Source organism: Corvus cornix, chromosome 3 (genome assembly GCF_000738735.6).
Source record: "Corvus cornix cornix isolate S_Up_H32 chromosome 3, ASM73873v5, whole genome shotgun sequence".
Taxonomy (NCBI): domain Eukaryota; kingdom Metazoa; phylum Chordata; class Aves; order Passeriformes; family Corvidae; genus Corvus; species Corvus cornix.
Window position 1 is genome coordinate 15,340,158 of NC_047056.1, and position 15,263 is coordinate 15,355,420.

General features: G+C 47.4%; 1 protein-coding gene across 3 annotated transcripts in view; it reads left to right on the top strand.

Annotated features, from left to right (window-relative positions):
• Positions 1–6,775: 6,775 nt before the first annotated feature.
• Positions 6,776–15,263, top strand: part of FOXN2 (forkhead box N2) — a 30,618-nt gene continuing 22,130 nt past the window's right edge. For 2 of the 3 annotated variants that reach the window (XM_039569371.1, XM_039569373.1), the window contains exon 1: positions 6,776–6,874. The gene's annotated coding sequence lies outside the window, so the exon portion shown is untranslated. The other variant, XM_039569372.1, reaches the window with a different exon arrangement.

The following is a 15,263-nucleotide window of genomic DNA, read 5'->3' on the forward strand; positions in this document are numbered from 1 at the left end:
TTTTTTTGGGTACCTCCTCACTGGCAGAATGAAAGACAAGGAAAGAGTCCTTGACTTAGGAGAAACACGACTTAGCAAAACCCAAAACATCAGTGTGTTATCAACACCGTTCTTACTCCAAATCCAAAACACAGCACCGCAACAGCTGCTGAGAAGAAATTAACTCTGTCCTAGCTGAAACCAGGACAGCATTGCACAAAGTACCCAGGAAGATGCAAGGAGTTGGTACGCTGATCATTGTCTTGCTTTGTCTCATGCCAGGTGCTCCTCAGTTGGTAAGTGCTCGGACAGTATGTCCCAAAGCTGTCCTCCCAGCCCTGGAAAGGTTGTGCATTCCTCTTGCTGAACATGAGGATGGCATCACCCATAACATGAGTCCAAAAACATCCGACAGCAGAGCCACAGCTCTTCTGTGCTGTTCCTAATTCAGGCAAAACACATCCTGATGGCAAGACGAAAGCAAATCTCTCTGGGGATTATTTCAGAGATGCTGAACCCCAGCCCACCACTGTACAATGATGAGATGCTATTCCCCTCCCAGTCCCCCCCTGTATGAAGCCATCTATATTAGAGGAGATTATAATAACCAGCTGCCTCAGTTGGTGTTTTGAAGCTTTAAGCACTTGTAAATGCTTGAAGATATTTGTATTAAAGATAGGCTAAGCAAAAGCTGGTATGAGAAGTAAAGCTTACAACGTTCAGGAAGATTGGGGGGTAGCTTTCAGGTTTTTCATTGGGCTTTAAATCTTACCTTTTCTTTTGAATAGTAATGCAAAACCATAAAACTTTGTTACTGAGAGGCACCATAATGAGTATTTTGCATTGAAATCAAAATAGTTTCTTTTAAAAGTACTCAAGCTCTCTTCAAGCTGCCACGTCCTTAGTCAGATATTTAACCTCAGATCAGAATTTGAACTACTGCCATTTGTCTTAAAATTTTAAGCATCAGCATAAAAATGAACCACAAGTAAATTCATTTCAAGTACTGGCGAATACAAGTTGAAAGCCAATTGTTAAACAAGCAAGTACTCTCCTAATCACAACAAAAAGAGAGTGCCATAACACAAGGTGAAAATAAGCAGAAAGCAAACAGAACACACCATTGATTGAGTCCTTCATTATCTAGGATAGCTTTTAATGGAGGAACCTGCCTGTGTGTCATTGCTCTTATCTCTCCAAAGGCAGTATGCACACACTGTAAAAATCAGTCTCTTCATTTTCTGCTTGAAAAGATCATTGTGAAAAAAAAGTGTCAGGGAGTGGAGGTCATGCTGATTTATTGGCAATTAAACCTGCAGGATTTCTGCACTCCTTTCAAAACAAAGTATCTCTGGGTAATTCAGCCTGGCACGTTACATAGTGGGCTAGATACTAAAAGGCATGAATCTTTTTGTTTGTGCACAACAAAAACAATTGACTTGGTCTTATTTAGGAAATTGCTACTATTTTCTGTAAGGTATTGTATTACCCATAAGGAGAGGGAGGTAAGTTACCTCTCAGCAATGCAAAATTCTTTCCAATTGTAAAGATGCTGATTTTATTCCTCATCTTTTGTTGAGGATAGCAAGTCTACAGACAAACTTCCTCCTGGTTAAGAGTAAATAGGTGACAGTGCTAAATATATGACATGTTGCTAAGGTTCACCACATTTGCTTTGCTCCATGATTGATTTGTCCATTCTTGAGTAAGTTCTTATGCAAAATCTTTCAAACCGGACTGCATCTTGTCTGATCTCCTTGTGTGTATTTTCCAGCTGTATTATTTAGAAAATTTAAAAAAAAAAAAGTCACCTTCCAGTTACGCAGCTAAACTGGAAAAAATATTCACTACTCTGTTTTTGCAGAGCCATCTTATGCAAGTTTAGGCTTACATCATTTACTGAGCTAGCATAAGCTATACCACACAACCAGGTGCAATTAGGATTGATATTCCCACTCAAAGTGTTTCCCAGAGTAGCAGTATTCTCAGGCTCTTTCTAATAAAGGTAACTTCTTAGCTCTGAAAACATTTTTGGAGATCCAATATTGAAAAGTCTTAATGTTTTGATGGTAATTCAAGACATTTAATTCCGTTCTTTGACAAGTGACATGTGGTGTGGGAGGAATACTGCAACCAGCACTGCATATTTTTCCAATCAGTGGTTGTATGGTTGAGAAATCATCTAAATATTAATTTTTACAGGTAACATTACCCCTTCAACTTCCTTTATACCTGCTTGTCTGAGGTCTGGATTTACACTGGTGAGATGTTCATAGAAAGGTAGGTGTCAGCAGATGTTAACAGACCCTCAGTCATAGGAAGAGGTGTTCAGGAGTAAAGGAAAAAGCTGAGGGCATATTCAGTCCCTAAAATGAATGACTGTAGACCTGTCTGTATATAGCCACAACAAGAACGAACTTCAGCACCGACTCCCATTCAGGACATAGAAAGAGTTGAGAGAGAGCAAATGTGGCAGGCAGCAGGATGGTGGAAGAAGAAATGCTGCAAACCACACACCGCACAGTGTCCCTCATGGCTTTGCCTAGGGCAAGGGAAGAGATCAAATCTAAACTAGGCTGGTGCCAGGAGACAGCAAAGCAGGAGACATTGCCAGATAGAAACCGCGAGCAGAAAGTTACAGTGTGGGAGCTGAGTAGGCAGGCACACCAACCTGGAGAAATAGGAAGTCCCTTTGAAGTTATTACTTCAAACATAGCTGTCAATGTAAATCAGAAAGGCTGCTTGCAACAAGAATTCCTAGAAGAAGCAGGTGTCCAGCCAGTGCTGGGCCAGCATTTCTCTCACAGCATCCCTGAGCAGAAAGAAAAGTTAGCCAGAGCCGTGAACAACAGCCTGGTTTGCTCACGTGGAAGAGATGATGCTACTCCTGGATGGATTAAACTGATAAACTCTTATGCCAGCTTTTTACAGGGTGATACACCAGGTGTAGGTCACCAGGATCAAAGGGCTTGTGGTCATGAGGAGAAGTGCTGAGACACTCTGGCTGTTCACATGTGTGGCAGAAATCCCAGCACAGTAACTGGGACTCACTGGCTCTCATAGCACACACCCATGGCATTGCACCTCCAGTACCCACCTCTCTGCTTTGTAGCAGCTCCCCTCCTGCCCTTCCCTGCTCTCCACACTCTTGGGTGCAACCTAAGAGCACTGAACATGCACTGAGCTTTAGATGACAGCTTGGGTGAGGAGGTGCTTTCATGGTGCTGGGTGGCACAGGCCAGCTGATGAGTCCCTTGGAGGATCCCCACCGTGCGCTCTCCTCTCAGGAGAAGGAAATCGCAACTGCCAGGAGGCCCAGACATGGGCTTGTCCACCACATAACAGCTTTGGATGACTGTCTTCTGTGCTCAGAGAGCCTTCTCCCAGGATGCCCTTCTCCATCCACATCTTGCATTGAAATAAAAGTGGGGATCTGCAGATATTGACCCTGACATCGGAGAGGTGGAAGGGCCAATTTCCTGCACACAGCAGAAAACAACCCAAACAACAAAAAACACTTCAAGTTTTTATTTGTTTTCTTGCATTCAACCACCTGTGGTGATGGCAAGACACCCAGAACCATGGCTGTGCCCTGAAGGGGAGAGGACAGCCAGCCTCTGGTAGAAACCACGCAGGAGGCAGGAAGGAGGGCTGCAGTGATGACAGCTGCCTTGGCAAAGCAGGCACAGCTGTCCTTCAGTGAGCCAGACATTCAAGGACAGCCTAGAGCCAGGTCAGGAGGCACCAGCAGCCTCTGTAAGTCTGTCTTGGCTAAAAGCAGGAGGTAACAAGGGTAGGGTGGAGGGCACCTCCTGCCACCTCCTCAGCACCTCCTCGTCCTCTGCCGCCCATCTTCCCCACTCCTCCTGCTGTGGGGGGGCTGCAGGAGGTGCCACATGGACATCCTGGGGAACTGTGTGGGGACCCACCCATGACTAATGTTTGTCCCACTTATTTTAAAGGTCTGTGTTGGAAAATAGCACCATGTCCTTGTCATATTTATTGGATGAGTTCTGCTTTGCGTGGTTGCTGTTTTGCTGTAGGTTTCTCTCAGTAGCTCTGCTGTTCTGAGTAGAAAACTAAGATGGCACATGAGGGACACCAAGGAGGTCTCAGACTGCCAGCAGCCACAGGCCTCCATCATGGGACAGGGGACACTGCAGGAAAAAATGACTTAATGCCTTCAGTCTGAAATGTGGCAGCAAGCAGCTTTCAGAGATCCTGCACAAAACACCTTGGCAGGGCATTCTCCACGCTGTGGCTCTCCAGCTTCTGGGAGGTGATCAAATGCACGGCAGGATGACACCGGTGGCCTTGGCTCTGTCCGATGCCATCGCTCCCAGCCTTCCACCACCTGCTCCCTCTTGCTCTCACTAATCGCAGGCAGTGTTCAGCCGGGAAATTGGATCACTGTGAGGAAGCAGGGATCAGACTCGGTGCGGACACTGAGCAAACACAGTTCCCTTCATCATCTAGTACCCGCCTGGACACTAAGTGAGGCATCCTGATGCTGACTGAGGTTGCTAGTCAGGAATCAGTACAGGTAGGGACAGGCAAACATCAGGAGAGGTGTGAGTATACTCTTAATGACCCAAAAATTCTCTGCACCCCACTAGGCTGGGCTGGCTACAGTTCCTCTAACCCTGCACAGAAAAGCTGTTGCAGCACTGCAACTATACATGCACTGCTGGGAGGCTTAACTTTGCCTACTGAGCCTCATGGGGATGAATACAACATGAAGCAGAAAGTTTAATCCTCTCTAAGAGGCTGGACTTTCTTTTGTCCCTGGTCCCAGATGCACTGCTGCAGCCACTGGTGAGTTTGCAGGCTTCACAGTGAAGCTGACTGTGGTTGAACTTGGAGATAAGAGGGAGATGCCGAAGGTGCTCCAGAAAACCTCAAACCTTGGTTACTGTCTTTATTGATAAAAAATTGGTAGATTTGGAAAAATGTAGTATGGTTTAAAGCCAAAAAGACCTAGGATGGGTATGCTGGGAAGTAGAGAGGGCTGAGGAAGATAAAGGTGACAATGTTTTTCAGGAGGTGTAGAAACCCTTTATTTTATTTGAAGTGTTGTGCTACAAGTTGGTTTAAATAAAGTGCTGGTTCAAAGGCCAAATTTTATTTTTGTTTCTTTGAGGGGGTGTCAACTTCAGGGCACTTACAGCTTTTATCTTTTTAATTCTTGTTTGGTTTTGTGGTGGTTTTTTTCCACTAAACTATAAAGGGGGAGAGAGCATGTGTTCCTACTGAACTCAGATTACATTTTTAAGGGGTAAGTGGAAAGAACCTGTGAGCAGACACACTTTAAAGGCCAAGGTGTAAAAGCAATCAAAGGTTGAGAATAGATACCACCTTTGGTGGCCCAAACAGAACCTTCCACGTAACAAATTGAAGCTGGAGGGATTCTGGATTCAAACGTCTCTGTTTCAGGTTGCCGCCTAGCTGGGCAAAAGTCAAAGCAACACACCCTGATCCCAACGGGCAAACAGTGCTCTGCTGGGCCCTGCTCCTCCCTCTGCCGAGGCAGCTGAGGTGTGGAAGGCACACAAGGCATGCTGATGTGCCCTTTCAGAGGGATAGGAATTCAGGCAAAAGAGCCTCTTACAGGCAAAGCGTTGCTGATACCAGCAGTGCTAGCTCTATTTTTAATGATTTGGGAGTGGAGGATGCTTTCAGCATTAGATGGCTTTAGCAATACATAATTAATACAAGTGCACTTCTGTTGTCTGCTGAGAGGGTAGGAAGGCCCTGGCTAAGTTCTGAGGCTGTAAAAGGAAAAAGAAAAGGTTGAATGAATCATAACGTGTCCAATCGGTGGAAATTAGGTAGGAGCTAAATGAAAGTTGCAGAGAATAATTTATTCTGATCAGAACTCTGTGGCTGGGCTCTTGTTTCTGAAGCTGGTCATGCTTCATGGTGCAGCAGAAGGAGCCTCCCTGCCACTGGATTTGATCCTCTGCCCTTGGGAGAATATTCTGCCTCCTATAACCCTGAGCCTGATATATCCTCACTCTTAAAAAAACCAAGAGCTTGTTCTCTGAAATTGTTTCAAATAAGAAAAAAACCCCCAATCACTGGTTCCTCCTAACGTAGAGTGGGGGGAATTTCCTTGAAACGCATTCCCATCGTTCCTTATAAATAAAATTACCACAAGTCATCGTAAGGCAGGCATAAGCTGTATCCAGAAGGTGAGGAAGCCTTGGGAAAGTGAACAAACTTTTCTTGCAGTGGAAGATCAGCTCTAAAACAAGACTTCTCCCTGCATGTGACTTCCCGAGGTCCTCTTTATGATGTTGTAAAACTGCAAGTGCGTGCAGGGCTGTCCAACCCTGCTGAGCAAACAGCCGAGTTCTTGCCCTGAAAAGGTGAAAGCCGAAAGCACGAGTCGACGACAATGCACTACAAGGCAGGGCAAACACAACCGTGGCTTCCTTTCTGTTAAGAGGACAAAAAAAAGAAAAGAAAAAAAAATACATATATATATAAAGAAGGTGAGGAAAGGGAAGTGAAACTACACGGGGGGCTTATGTATTTCTATTTCTAAATTTTTAAAATGTTGAAATTGTGCTATTTCTGGGGGGATAGGGAAACTTTTCCGAGGCGGCGCGGACGCTCGGGGCGGGACGCGGAGCCGCTCACAGCCCGCACGGCCCCAGCGGGCGCGCAGCGGCAGCGGCGCTGCCAGAGGCGGTGCCGGCGCCGGGGGAGGGCGGGAGCGAGGGGAGGCGGTCGGGAAGGAGGCGGCGGCGGCGGGGGGGCCGTGCCTGCTCGCGGTTGCCATGGGGAGCGGGAGGGCGGTGCCGCCGCCGCTGCGCAGGGAGCAGCTGCTCCCTGACACATCCCCCCGCTGCCATATTGTGTCCGCCGCCGGCCGCACGGCTTCATGACCGCGGTGAGTGCCGCCCGCGCCCGCGGCCCCACGCCTGCTTGGGCTGCCCCCACGCCTTTTTTTTGTTTAGCTTTCGGCTTTTTTCGTGGGTTTGGGGGGTGAGTTCTTTTTGTTTTTGACGCTCCGGGAGGGTTTCGTGGGGGAAGGGGAAAGCGCCGGGAGTGTGGCGGCGGGTCCCGCCGGTGCCGGGGAGGGGGGGGCGGTGTGACCGGTGTCTCCTCATTCCCCGCGTGGGGACAACGCGCGGAGGCGGCGCTTCCTCTTCAGCCGCTCTCGGTGGCGATGCGTGGCAAGGGGGGGTCCCCACGCACCCCCTCCCCGCGGGGCCGTGCACCCGCAGCTCCTCCTCCTCCCGGCGCGGCTCCGCGGAGCTTCCACCCGCCCGCCCGCGGGGCTCACTCGGGTGACCCCCTCCCCCTTCACCCGCTCCTCCGGCAGGACAAACCCGCGCTTCTTGCGCGCTTCCAGCTGGGATGATGGAAGACGGGGCCAACCCGGGGCCAGGACCCGGGAGCGCGGCCGCGACGTGCCCCTCGCCTCCGGGTCACCCCTATCAAACTCAGGCGCTTCATTTGATGAAATAAAGACGCCTTCGGCGTTGTTGCACCGCGCCCCGTTGTCCCTGAACCGGCGGGAAGCCCCCGGGGATGTGCAGAGCGTCTGTGGCTTGCCGAGGTGGGGGCAGTGTGGGAGACGCGCTCCGGCGTTCCCGCGTTTTGGGGTTAAATCCAGGAAACGGCTGGCGAAGTGCTCGAGGTGAGGCTAGGATCTGCACGTGGCCCTTCGGAGTTTTCCATCTTTTCCGGGGTTTTTTGGTGAAGTTGGGCGATGAGTTGGTGGCGGCAGCGGAGCAGCATCCCGCTGCCTTTCTGCCTTACTCCCGCTTGGACACACCGGCGTGCTTGGTGCTCAGGTTCTGTGGGAGCAGAAACTGGCTTTTGTTGGTAAGGGTTTGGATTATGACAAGGCCCAAACAAAGAGTAAAAAGAACAAAGAAATAAAATAAAGGGTAACCTTGAAGAGGACCCAGTAAACTCATGTTCCCGCCATAGTGCCTGCCTGTGGATGGGTGCTGTATGCTAACTGTGAAGTTAAACATGCTGCATTATAGTGGACTTAAGTGCTGAGAAAGCAGTTTGATTAGCTTTGTGTCTAATCTATGAAATCAAGTTAACTTCATATATAATTTACCATGTATGTATGTGTATATATACATATATATGCGCACACGCACGCTCTCCAAATCTTGTTATCAGTGGGCTTGCATTTAGATGGATTTAGTAATAGTTGGGTTGTAATATATTGACATGTGAATCATTTAACTTCTGTTGTGTTTCTTGGATTGGGTTTTTTTTCCCCTCCTTAAAGTCTGGTGTGATGCTACATCTATGCAAGAAAAATTAAGCTGGCATTATCTTATGTTGGGAAACTTGAACTAGTTTGAAGGTTGCTGGTTTTTTTTTCTTGGCAGGTGCCAACTCACATTTCCCAAGCTCTGCGGAAGGTAGTTGGACTCAAGTCTGAACTGAAAGCTCTGTAGCAGCAATTAGTGCAGCACATGGCTTGAGCTGGTGAACTTAGCCGGGTGCCCGGGCGTGTTATCTCTGACCTCAGCCGCGTGCTGCTGCAGCAGATCAGCTTCTGCTGGGGGCTCTCTTGTGTCCAGCTGTGCCACTTAACTTCTGTAGAAACAGAGAGGAGATGGGGATTCTTGCTTTGTACGTTTGACTTGCCTGAAATAAGTATAGGACTTTTCTGTGCTTTTCTTTTTTTTTTCTTTTTTGCTATCAGATGTGCCCATAAACTGAGCAGTGCTGCTGTACACGGTGTTTACACTTGTTTACCTGTGGTGGAGATGCTGCATTGGCTGCCCTGCAGGTCCTGAAGGGAGGTGGAGACACTGGCCCTGTATCGATCCAGGCATGTGTCTCTGAGCACTCTCAGGGACCTTGCTGGAATAAAACTTGGTTGATGTCTTTGTTGGCAGTGTCTAGACAAGAGGATGAAGTTGTGACCTGCTTTGGGTGCTGCTGCTGGGGCTGTGCTGTGGAAGCTCCTCAGGGATTTTTCAGCCCAGAAGTAAGATATTTTTTGTCTAAAAGGGACACCAACCAAGGAGTGTGCTGCCTCAACAGCTCCAGCCCACACAGAATTTCTGCTTGAGGAGCCTTTCAGTGTCCTCTAGAGAGCTCAGGACTGAAGGCAGCAGCATTGCCAGCAACTCTCTATGTCAGGACGTGCCAGTCCAGTAAGTAATGGAGCAGATAGAGGGATGTGTAATGATCCTGCTGAACGAGAAGTACTCCCTGGCAAGTAAGTGGAGTGCCTTGGAAAGAAGACAGAGGCTTAGGGACACGTCAGGCTGATTTCTGCCGTCTTTATTAACCATGGGCTCTGTCCATTCAGTGCAACAGACTTGAAAACCTGACATGTTGAGCAAAAGCAAACTCTTCTGGTGAATGAGAAAGTTTGGCATCTAAAGATACTGTGTAAGGATATAGTTTAAACCGTGCAGTTCCGGTGCAGAACTGTTGGTTCCCGTAACAACAGCAGAAGTTTTCATGTTAATTTCACTGGGGTTGTAATTCCACTTTCCTGCCCTGCCGTCTCTCCTTGCCTACTCATTGTTGGGGTTAAAAAGAGCTGATATTTACGAGAGGAAGTACCCCTGGCACTCAGAAGACTTTTTCCATGTGCAGGTTTGTGATACCTTATCAGAAGGAGCTGCACAGAGGGATTATAGCCAGCGAGGTGGCAGAAAGGATGGGTGTTGGGAGGAGTGACAGTGCCCACAGCCACCTCTGCCATGCATCTCTTGATGCTGTTCCCTGCCTTGGGGTAGTCTTACTGCACTACTGTGGTGCAAAAAAAGCTGTGTGAAACACAGCTTTCCTTGCCTGGCTGCAAATGGATGAAAAGCAGCTCTAGTCCCCATAAGTAAATGGCTGTCAGCAGCCTGGATGAATGCTCACTACCTCTGAGCAGAGGTGCAGCTTCTGGGTTATTCACTTTGGCTCCTTGAGTTTTCTTGCCGCGGCAGTTGCGGTTCCTCCCCTCCCAGCAAATGAGTGCATTCTGTGTAAGCTCATCTATAGGGTGCCACTGCCCTGATGGTGGCTTTTCCTGAGGGAAGTAGATGGAGGCATCGAGTGCCTCGTCCCAGTGTGTGTGTGTGTGTGTGTTGCCGCTCCACAACTGAAATGGTGTTGGGCAACTTCCTGCTCCTCGTCGCTGCTGTGGCGGCTCGGGGTGACTCACGGCAGCGCCCGGCTCTGCTCTCGACAAGTGCTCGCTTGCAGGCTGCAAACCCTGTCCCTGTGGCTGCATGTGGGGTGTCCCTGTACAGATCCAGCAGCCGCCTTGGCTCCCAGAGAAGACCCAAGAAAACCATGAGATGCTGCTTCACTTTTTTCCTGGTTGGATCTTTATGTGGGATGGTGTGTGTTTGTTCCCTGTCACGTTACACCTGCTGATTTGGTGATGGTGCTGGCTGGCTCTCCATCTCATCCTCACCATGCTGGGTAAAAGCACACAGTGATGTTCGACGGTGCTTCCAAAATACAGTTTAGGTCAGCAAGAAGAGACAGCTCACTGTGCTTGGGTAATAAATTACATGGAATGGAAGAAGTGCTGCCTGATGCCGGCCAGCATCTTTATGACCTGTGGTACTCTGCCTGCTCCCTGTAAAACATTATGGCCATGGAAGCACAAGGGTTGGGTCACTCCTGGTTGGGAGACTGCTGCTGAGTGCTCAGTGCTGGCCTGTATGGTCAACAGCTGGGAAACACGGCTGCTGTGTTTGGGGCAGGAATACCCATTTTACTGAGTGGTTGCTCAGGGGCACCAGGAGCCTTTAAGAGAAGCCTGGAATTCGTGCAGATAGGAATACTTACACTGAAAGTCAATGATGTGGATTTTGATCTTTTTTTTTGCCTAGTGCATTCAAAATTTTTTCCCATTATGTTCAGACTAGACTTAGCGCTCCGTACTTTTTCCTCAAAGGTTAGGGAATGTTAGGAACTCCATTAAACTGACTACTGCAGGCATCACCTCCCACCCCTACTCTTCTGCACACTCAGTCTTCGTTTCTTCTCTCAGGTTATTTTCAGTGCATTCCTAACTTGCAGTTTGTCGCTACTTTTAGTTTCCCAGTTTAAGTGTGGTCCTGTGCTTGCTGTCTCTTCAGCGGTGTCACTGGATTTTGTTGTGCTCAGATTTGGGGCAAGTACAAGTTGCTTAAAAGCCGAGTACTGGATATGGGGAGAGCTTGGTGCTTGGAAAACTTTCATGAAGTAGAGCTGAAGGAGTGGGAGCTGGGAGGCTTGCTGCTAAGCAGCAGCCACTCATCCCTCATCCTCAGGTCTGTTACCAGCCAGTTTGGTTTGATTTAGGGATGTCAAGTAGTCAAAAGTAGGAGGGTTTTTTGTTTGCTTGTTTATTTAAACAGAAAGCCAAGTTCAACATTGGTAGAATAAAATTAAAAGCAAGTTGGCCAGGGAGGTCAGCACAGTGAAGAGCATTGCTTTGCCTTCCCCTGGCTCTGGAGGAAAACTGTGGGAACTGGAGCTGGGAAGCAGGAACTGGGGACAGCTTTGCAGTGACAAGGTTGTACTGGTAATGTGGTTTTGTGATACGGCTCCACTGGTGCTTTCCGCGTAAATCTTGCAGAAGAGTCACTTGGGGTGAAGCTTCAAATTGTTGGTTTTCCTCTGGAGATCGGGAGTTTTGGTACTTTAAAGGCAGAAAAGCTGTATGGAAAAGATAGCTTTATGTTTTCTAGCATTGGTAAATTGGTACTGACACCAGCTGAAATGTAGCTTTGTTCACTTCTGTTTCAAGAGGATGGTGGAGAAACACACGGAAGGGTTACCCTGGAAAGGGAATTAGCATCAGAACTATTTTGGAAGTCATTTGCTCAAAGGTATTAGCTCACTTGTGAACATATCAGTGGTTTACATTTTTTTTTTGCATTTTAGTCCACTTAGCAAGCAGTGTATTGAATTTAAGGAAAATGATCCATAAGCATCTCTTGAAAAGCTACTATTGGCTGTAAAGTATTTTTCTTGAAAGCACTTATTTCCCTCCCCTCCCCTTTTTTTGACAGCAAAGGGTTTTTTTAATAGTTTAGATTTCACTGCTTGTTTGGGTTTGGGTTTTTTTTTCATTATTTTCATATCCTAATTTCTCTGTTAGACTGTTTTCATGTGCATGTTTTAAATCTGAGGCACAGGGAACCAGGTCCAACAGTGACTGCAGCCTTTGGAAAGGCTTCACGTTTGCAAAGTCTCTGAAAACAGCACTGAAATAAATGTCCCAGAGGCTCTAGGCTGTGTACAGGGTCTGGATTGAGGTCAGGGCATGTCTGAGTTCACGTATCGTTTTCCTTTCAGATATTTGTTTCAAACATAAACCCAGTTATGTGTGTGTATATATGTGTATTTAATAAAAAAAAGCGCAAACTTGTATAAAAAAAGTTAAGATGAAATCTTCCTCTTGCTCCCAGCCCTTTCCTGGGCTATGATAAGGGTTTATTTAATCCCTTCCCTTTTGCAGGATTTCTTAACTTTCCTTAATATTGTACCTTTGAATTGGTTTTCATTAATTTTTTTTCCCTACCCTGCCTTTAATTATATCACAGGGTGTGGGAGAACACTGACATGAGAGAGGCTTGGAAGTATTTTTGTAAATCCCTGGGAAACCTCTCTTCCCCTTTGAGCCCACCAACGCCAAGGTTCAAATGAAGTCCCTGAGTTTATGGCTTGTCCAGTCCTTTGGTTTGATGGTTTTATTTTCAGGCTGGATTTGAGAAGCCGGTAAGTGCCTTTTGAATGTTTTTTTTAAACCATTATTTTTAATTTTCCCCTGCTTTGCAAGCCAGGAGGAGCGGGAAGGGCCTGTAGGTGCTGCCCCAGGGAGTATCTCTGGATGTCCTTTGTCACCCAGGGGTTCATGTCTTCCACAGATACTGGGTCCCAGCTTGCTGAAATCTATGGCTGAGAGGTGGTTTTATCCTCGGAAGACTGTAATGCCTTTAGTTGTCTTGGATACATGACATCATATAGTGTTATAATCAAATATAGGCTTTTCTCAGGGCTGCAGGGGAGGATCTCAGCTGACCTCGAGCAGGGGTGTGAGGTGTGCAGGGCATGGGCAGCCCGAGACAAAGGAGGTGTGTGAGGGGAAAGGTTGAGTTAGTAGGCGCCAAAATGGTTTGGTGTTGTCCTTTTAGTGCTCCTGGTCAGGCTGATGGGTGCTTTTTATTGGTGGGTTTTCATCAGTTGTGCCAGGATATTTTTATTTTTTTGTTGCTCTTCCCTCTAACGTGCAAAAACTTGTAGCTGGTCCAGTGCTGTGTGCACAATGACTTGGAAGTTTATCCCCAGCTTGGGTAGGTGAGCAGTGACAGTCGTTTATTTGTGTAATTCTTGGGCTGTTTTGACAACCCACATTGATGTATTTAAGTCAGGACAAGCCCTTATGCTTCTTGTAGATGCAAGGGAATATGAAAAATCAATAGAGGAGTTTGCTGTTGGTGTAGTTGTTTGCATGCAAAAGCACGTACCAATCGTCTTAAGTACTCTTACAGAGCCTGTTTGTGTCAGGACAGAAGTTGTGTGTAAAGCACACAGTGCTTTAAGGCTGCTCACCCTGAGCTTGTTGTGGAGAGAGTGGCTGCAGAGCTGCTGTCATTAATCTAACTGTGATGTGGCCGAAAATCTCTTTCCCTGGATTAAAATTATGTTCGACTCCTCAGACTTGGGCAATGCATGGTAAGATTTTTTTTTTATTATTATTTTTTAAACCTGTTGGCAGGTTTTAAAACGCTGTTGGCAGGCTCCTGGTCTTCCCACTATTAGCAGAGGTGACCTAGTTGCTTGGCTGGTCCTGCAGAAATAAAGAGGTACATTTAATTGTGGAGAAGGTTGCCCTAACCTGGGGCACTGATGCTGTGCAGGTGCCAAAAGGGCACCTTTCATCTGATGCCACTGTAAAGAAGGATCAAGCAGCAACAGCAGCTCTGTTCTCATGCTAACTTGGCATGGACAAGGCTGTGGCATCTTCTGACAAAAAGGCTGAATTCTTTCTTGCCGGGTCAGTGAGTCCAAGCGTGGTGGGCACAGTACTAAAATGATACCTGTACACTTACACCTGCAGTGCTGCTGAGTTTGGAGGAGGTCACCTTTGGTGGTGGCATCTGCCACAGCTTTGTCCTTTGGGCCCGGATTCTGCTGGAGCTGAGACTTCTTCCAAGAAGGGATGCTGCAAAATAAATGTGCTTCCCTGCTTGCCTGAGGATGTCCCAAGTGGACTTCCAGTTTTGTTAAATGGCTGGCCTTCATTAAAGCAACTTCGTCTTCATTAAATGCTCACACATCAAAGCATTTGCTCCTGTGGCAGAACGTAGTGCTGCTCAAGGTCTTCCATCAAAATTCACTCATAGCTGGGGATGTATGTGGGGATATGCAAACCTGGTTTAACCCAGCTGTGCTCTGCTAGGCTGAGGACCTTTCAGTGCTCATAACCTTTCCCAAACTTAGCTCTCCAGTGAGTTTGAGAGAAGCCTGCAAAAAACATTACCTTGTCTTGAGACACAGAGTCTCCTCTGATCTGTTTGTGCTTCTCTGGACCTGACTGCTGCCTTCACACACCTGCAGCCTTAATCAGCCCCTTCGGACTTGGGCTCTGCTGCTTGGGTCGTGAGTGCTCTGGAAGAGCAAGTCTTGGGGTGCTGGACTGGCATGAATTAGCACGGAGGTCTGCTCCTGGCTTTCATGTGATGCCAAAAATCAGACTGCTGGAAGAAGTTGTCTCTCTCACCTCTTTTCTGATGCATCCTAACTTTTATTTGGGCAACCTCAGTTGTCTTGGCAGCCTTTTAATCTTCCTACCCTGGAATCATAGTCCTCTGTCTGTCTGTAATTACTATGCAAAATGATGCGCACCTCCATTGTGATACTTTGAGGGGTATATGTTTTGGTTGGCCTTTCTTTTGAAGGAGGTAGATGCTTGAGTTCCTTATGATTTGGATGCATGAGGCTCTGCTTCCAGTTGGAAGTGTTAATACCAGTGAACAGCAGTGTGCTGTGTCACTGTACTCATTGGTAAGGTAAAGCACATGGGCAGAGCAAAAACTCTTCCATGTTTTTCAGAGGTGTGCTTAAAGCATATTATTTTTGCATTTGCCTGGTTGGAGGTTGCCTTGTGTCTCTGCTTGCAGGGCTGATACTGTCCCCATGGGAATTATCAAAACATCTGCACTGGAGAGCTGCTTCTGTGTTCTTTCCTTCTCACAGTTGCTCTCCTTGCTCTTACTATGGTTTTTCTGCTGGGTCATCCCTGAGCACAAAACCCTGCCAGCTTACAGCAAAGATGACTTTGGTGAATCCCATGA